Source organism: Chinchilla lanigera, unplaced genomic scaffold (genome assembly GCF_000276665.1).
Source record: "Chinchilla lanigera isolate Chin_1 unplaced genomic scaffold, ChiLan1.0 scaffold00131, whole genome shotgun sequence".
Classification (NCBI taxonomy): Eukaryota; Metazoa; Chordata; class Mammalia; order Rodentia; family Chinchillidae; genus Chinchilla; species Chinchilla lanigera.
The window spans coordinates 2530922-2536958 of record NW_004955532.1 but is presented as its reverse complement, the minus strand read 5'-3'; positions in this window follow the sequence as shown (position 1 = coordinate 2536958).

The following is a 6037-nucleotide window of genomic DNA, read 5'->3' as shown; positions in this document are numbered from 1 at the left end:
AAAAAAAAATTTTTAAAATAGAATGTCAAATATTAACAAAAAGAATTCAAGGTCCAGGAGCACAAGCTATGCACACCAACAGTTATAGCACTGTTTTAGGGTCCAGGAGTCAAAAATCCTAATTACAAAGGCAGTTTGGGGAATTTTTAGTAATTAAGAAACTGTAAGACTGGAAGGATAAAAGCATAGCAACATAGCATAAATTCTACTTTCACAGCTTATTTATGGTGCCCACTTCAGCAACACATATACAGAAATTATTTATGTTATTTACCTAGCTGAAATAAAGTATTTAAAAGAAAATGCAAGCCACATACAGTGATGGTGCAAGCCCGTAATGCCAGCTATTGAAGAGGCTGAGACAAGAGGATCTGAACTTCAAGACCAGCCTGAGCAACTTAGTGAGATCCTATATCAAAATAAAGGGCTAGGAATGCAGCTCAGTGGTAGAATACTTGCCTAGCATGTGCAGGGTCCTAGGGGTTCAATTCACAGTACTGCAAAAAGAAAGAGAGAGAAAGGTGAGAGGGAAGCCCAAGGTGTTAATCCCATGGAGAGGGAGACACAAAGAATATGCAGGCCAAGGTGTTAATCCCATTTACTTTATACATTAATAAAATTTAACTATTATTTCTTCAATTAATAATCTACTTCCAACCTACACTTTCCAAATGCCAAGAGAAAAATACTGTCATCTGTTTAAAGTTAACTAGGTCATTTATAAAGCAATGCCTACCTCAATGCAACATTTTCCTACTCAAAGTATAAACCTAGATCTCAAGTGAGAAAAGTTAATATATTTCTTGATGACACACTATTCAGCCTTATAACAGAAAGGAAATCCTGTCACTTATGACACAGGGGTGAACCTGGAGGACAACACTTCAGTGAAATAAGCCAGGCACAGAAAAATAAATATCACATGATCTCACTTATGTAGAATCTAAAAAAGGAAAATTCATAGAATCAGAGCCTAGAATGACAGTTCTCAGCAGTGGGAGGTGAGTGGAGCGAGGGGAGATATAAGACAAAGAAGTTTAAGAGATCAATTGTAGAATAGTGACTACAGCCAATAATAATGTATTCTATATTTTAAAACGGCTAACAGAATAGATTTTAAGTGTTCCCACCCCAAAAAAAGAAAAATGTGTGATAATGTATATATTAAATTTATTCAGCCACTCCACAATATGTTTATCTCAAAATAACATGCTGTGCACTATAAATATATACAATACTGGTCAATTAAATAAGAAGATAATTTCTTAGCACCACTATAATTAAGAAAGCTTCCTTAAAAGAAAACCAAAATCTGCAGATTGAAGTGTTTGTACAATGCACCTAAGAAAATTGGTCCAAAATGATAAACTCTGAGACACATCCTAGAAAAGCTACTGAACTTTAAAGATAAGGAAAAAAATCCTCAAGGCATCCAGGCCAAAATAAGAAAGAAAAGTCAAATTAAAAAGCAAGAATTCAAGATCAAGGAACACAAGCACATCACATCTTGAGAACACATCAAAAATAAGGCATCAATAAAGCAACATTTTCAAGAATTCATACCAAACTATGAATAAAGGATTTTACATCCAGCCGAGTTGTCCTTTAGTATTAAGAGTATTTTTTTAAAGATTTAAACACTGAAGAATTTAGGGAAGTTTTTACCCATGTCTTCCATTCTTAAGCAATATACTAAAGAACGAGTTTCATCAGACTAGAAAAAGCTTACCAGAAGAAATGATAGTGAAATTAAACAAATTGAAATTATAAATTTAGTACAAAACAAAGGTAGAAATAAGAATAAAAATGATATGTTAGATGTCCTGACAAAATGAAATATAATTAAATATTGGAGAAGAGAAAAAAGTAGGATTAACTTAGTGTTCATGTATAATATGAGGGAGTAAAAGGATATCACTGAAAAAGTGGTAACACATATAACAAATAATGGAGTATGAAAACAAGAGCCAAGCATGGTGGTGCACACTTGTGATCCCAGCAATCTGGATGACTGAAGCAAGTGGATCTCAAGTTGGAGCCCAGCCTGAGTTACACAATGACTTAGCAATACCCTGTCTCAAAATAAAAATAAAAATAAAAATAAAAATAAATGGCTTGGGATATAAATCAGTGTGAGAACCATGAGTTCAACCCTCAGCACCATGGGGAGGGTGCAGGACAAACAAAGAGAGACAGAGAGAAAGGGAACAAAGGATGAAAGGAGGGAGGGAGGGAAGGAGGTAGGTGGGTAGAGGGAAAGAGGGAGGAAGAAAAAGGCTATTAAGGCCATTTGAAAAATAAAATAATATATTTTTTCAATGTATTTAATTTGAAAAAAGTTAATATATTTAGTTGCACAAAAGTATAAGCTTGTTAAATACCTAAAAATTGAAAAAGTGTACATATAGTCAAAGGTAACATATCACACAAATTTTTTTTAAATGACAGTACTGAGAGCAAATATAAATCCTATCTTCCAGTGTAAATGGGCTTTACTCACTTATTAAAAGACAAAAATGATCAGTCTGGAATACAGAGCAAGATCAAACTACATCCTATATGTGAGAGATACATTTAAAAGTAGTTCAGAAAGGGAAAAACAAGGGGATTTTTCAGCCCATTAAATATTTAAATATTTTACATTGGTTTTTCTGTATGGCATAGGATGGAAGATTCATTTTTCTGTATTCATCTTCCTATATAAATATCAAGTTCTTCAAGTATTATTTAATAAAAAGATGGTATAATTTCCATTAAATTACTGGCCCCTTTGTAAATATGGATTTTTTTGGTTCAGTTCCCTACATATAGTGTTTTTATGCCAATACTGTAGCACCTCGGTTATTGTAGCTTCACAGTAAGTCTGAAAATTAGATCAATATAAATCTTAAAATCACCTTACTAAACTCTACAAAAAAGTCAAACAACAAAAAACTCTGCTAAGGATGTTCATTGTAATTACAATATTGAATACATTTGTCATTCAACTTACTTAAATCTTTAATTTCTCAGCAACATATTGTTATTTTCAAAACAGAACTCTCACACATCCTACATATTCCATTATATTTATCCCTAAGTATTCAATAGTTTAATGCTACCATAAAACAATAATTTCACGAACTGTTCATTAGAGAAATATAAAAAGGTAATTAATTTTATTATATTTACTGATCTTGTCAGACCTTGCTAATCTCCATAATGAATGCTAGTTATTTCTTTGTAAATTGCTTATGGTTTTCTATGCACATATCAATGATCATCAGCAACTTTTGAGTTTTACTTTTCTATTTCCAATATTTATGCTTGCTAGTTCTTTTTCTTGCTTTATTACACCAAAAAGATCACAAAACAATATACAATAGAACATGTAAAGGCAAATATCATTGTTTAGTTCTCAAACTTAAGGCAGAGCATTCTGTTTTTCCAAATATTTGAAGGTTTCCTGATTGTCTTACTGTTGCTTAATTTTATTTTTATTTTTATTTTATTTTTAAATTAAAATTTTATAATTGTAATTTAATTTTATTCTCTAGTTAGAGAATCTAGTCTATGTAATTTCAATCCTCTAAAATTTAGTACTAGAACATGTTTTTTTCTGGTCTATCATATGGTCTACCTTCACCAAGTATACATATAATTGAAAAATAAATACTCTATTGAATGTAACATTCTAAATTTTTTATTTTGTTGAGCTTTGATTGATACTGTGGTTTAAATCTAAAATCTGACATATTGCTGTCTGCTTCTACCACTAACAGATAGATGTAAAATCTTCAGCTATTGTCACATATGTGTTGCTTTATTTCTGACCATTTGTACTCATATGTTTTATGTCTCTATTGATTCTGCATAATTAGAATTTTTAAATGTTCCATAAATCAATCCTTTTATAATTATTAAATATGCTTTATTTCCAGGCATATTCTTTTTCATCGTCTTCTTTGTCTGATAGTACTACATACATACCAACTTTCTTATGAACAATGTTTACATGGCATATCTTTTTCTATTCTTTTGGTTATCTAGCTTTAAAGTGTATTTCCTCTAAATAACATACATTTGGGTCTTTTTTTAATCCAGTCTGAAAACACTGATCTTTTAGATGTTTGTTTAATTTACTTATAATTACTTATATGTTTTGGTTTAATGCTATGATCTTAGTATTTTTTTCATCAGTTTTATCAGAACTATTTGTTTTTTGTTCTTCCTTCCTCCCTTGTTTTGGTGGGAGATTATTCTCCTCAGTCCTTGGTTCTGTGTTGGGTTTTCCTTTAGCCCTTTGAGCTGATTCATAGTCTTTTTCTACGGCCATGGTTCAAATGTGTCCCCAAATTTCATTCGCTAGAAACTTAATTACCAGTCATATGTTAATGGTAAAACCTTTGGGAGGTGACTGGGTCATAAGGGCTCTGCCATTATGAATGGATTAATCAAATCATTAATTAATGGACCAGTACAGGAGTGACTTTGTGATAAAAAGCAAATTCCTTCTAGTTAGCTTGCGCTTGCTGTCTGTGACCATATGATCCTCAGGACTCTGCACACAGCCCCCACCAATGAAGAGGGTCTTCAACAGATATAGCTTCTCAACCTTTGAGCTCTAATCCTCCATAATCTTAAACTGAAAAAAACTTAATTCTTTATAAATTATTCAGTCTACAACATTCAGTTATAGCGACAGAAAAGGAACCAAGACATCTAGTAAGTCCACTGTCCAAGTTTCACCAGGCACAGTTTCTGTCAAATTCTTTTCATCCTATGAATGAAGTATAATTTTGTTTCTTTGCAAGTCTCACAAAACTTTTTGTTGAAAATAAAACATTTTGAACATTATAATGTGATAACTAACACTATACAATCTCCATCCCCTGAGTTTGTTATTGTTGTAACTAGTGTATTGCTTAGTGACTTTTCTATTTCTGCAGAAACTTAGGTATGGTTATGTGGCATGTGGTCACTAAAGTCTTTGTTCCACTCACTTAGTGGTTAGCTTATGATCTGACAGAGTTCCTTAAATGGCTGGAACAAAATAGGGGAAAAAAAAAAAAAAGAAAAGAAAAAGAAAAAGAAAAAAGGAAAACACCTCAGTTTTGCAGATTGGCCTGAGTTAGGGCACTCCTTTTATACTTGACCAATCCACTCGAAATTCTGCCTTTGCCTTTACTTCTTGCTCACATGCAGCCTAAAGATAAACCAAAAGTATAAGCTTAGAGTCTTCTGCTGACTTTTCTGTGTCTGTGTCTTGCCCTGGGCATGCACAAAGTCTTGTGGATTCCTGGTATACACTTTCTCCCTTTGTCCCATATCTCTTTCCCAGCCTCTCCTCCCGTTTTTTAATCTTTTGACTGTTTGCCACAAATGTTTTTCCCTTAACCCAAGCAGCTGAAGGCAGTATATTCCTTTAAATGTTCTCCACAGTGTCAGCCAGAAGGCCGCTCCACCCCAACAGAGTTCTGGGATGAGCAAAACAAAGGCAGGCCCCTTAGTCTGGCCCTACTAGACATGTTAAAATATACACCATTAGCAATCCACAGTCAAACTGTGAGCCACCAGCCCCAAAGGTGCAACTAAGCGGGGGAATGAGGACTGATGGGAGAGTAAACCAAATTTAGCAGGCTCACTACCTGATACTTGTGAAATTTTTGAGAGATATTAAGGCTGAAAAAGTTGAACCTGGTTTTGCCAGCCTTCAGTAGAGGGATCCATCACTGAGGCTCCCTATTTTTCAGTTCTTGGGGACTCATGGTGCTCCTTTGTTTTAGGTTAAAAGTGACATGTCACAATTTTACTTGCCTGTTATATTCATTTTTAGGCACAATATTTTGTGGGTTCAGTACTTAGCTGACATGCATCCTTAATTTACTACAGTCTCTTTCTAAATAATATTAGGCTATCTCAAAAAGCAACGTAAGAATTCTACCTCACTACTCTTTAATTACCTACCAGTGCTCTTGCCATATTTTGCCTCTACCTATATTACAAACTCCAATATACATGATTATTTTTTCTTTTCTTTTCTTTTCTTTTTTTTTTT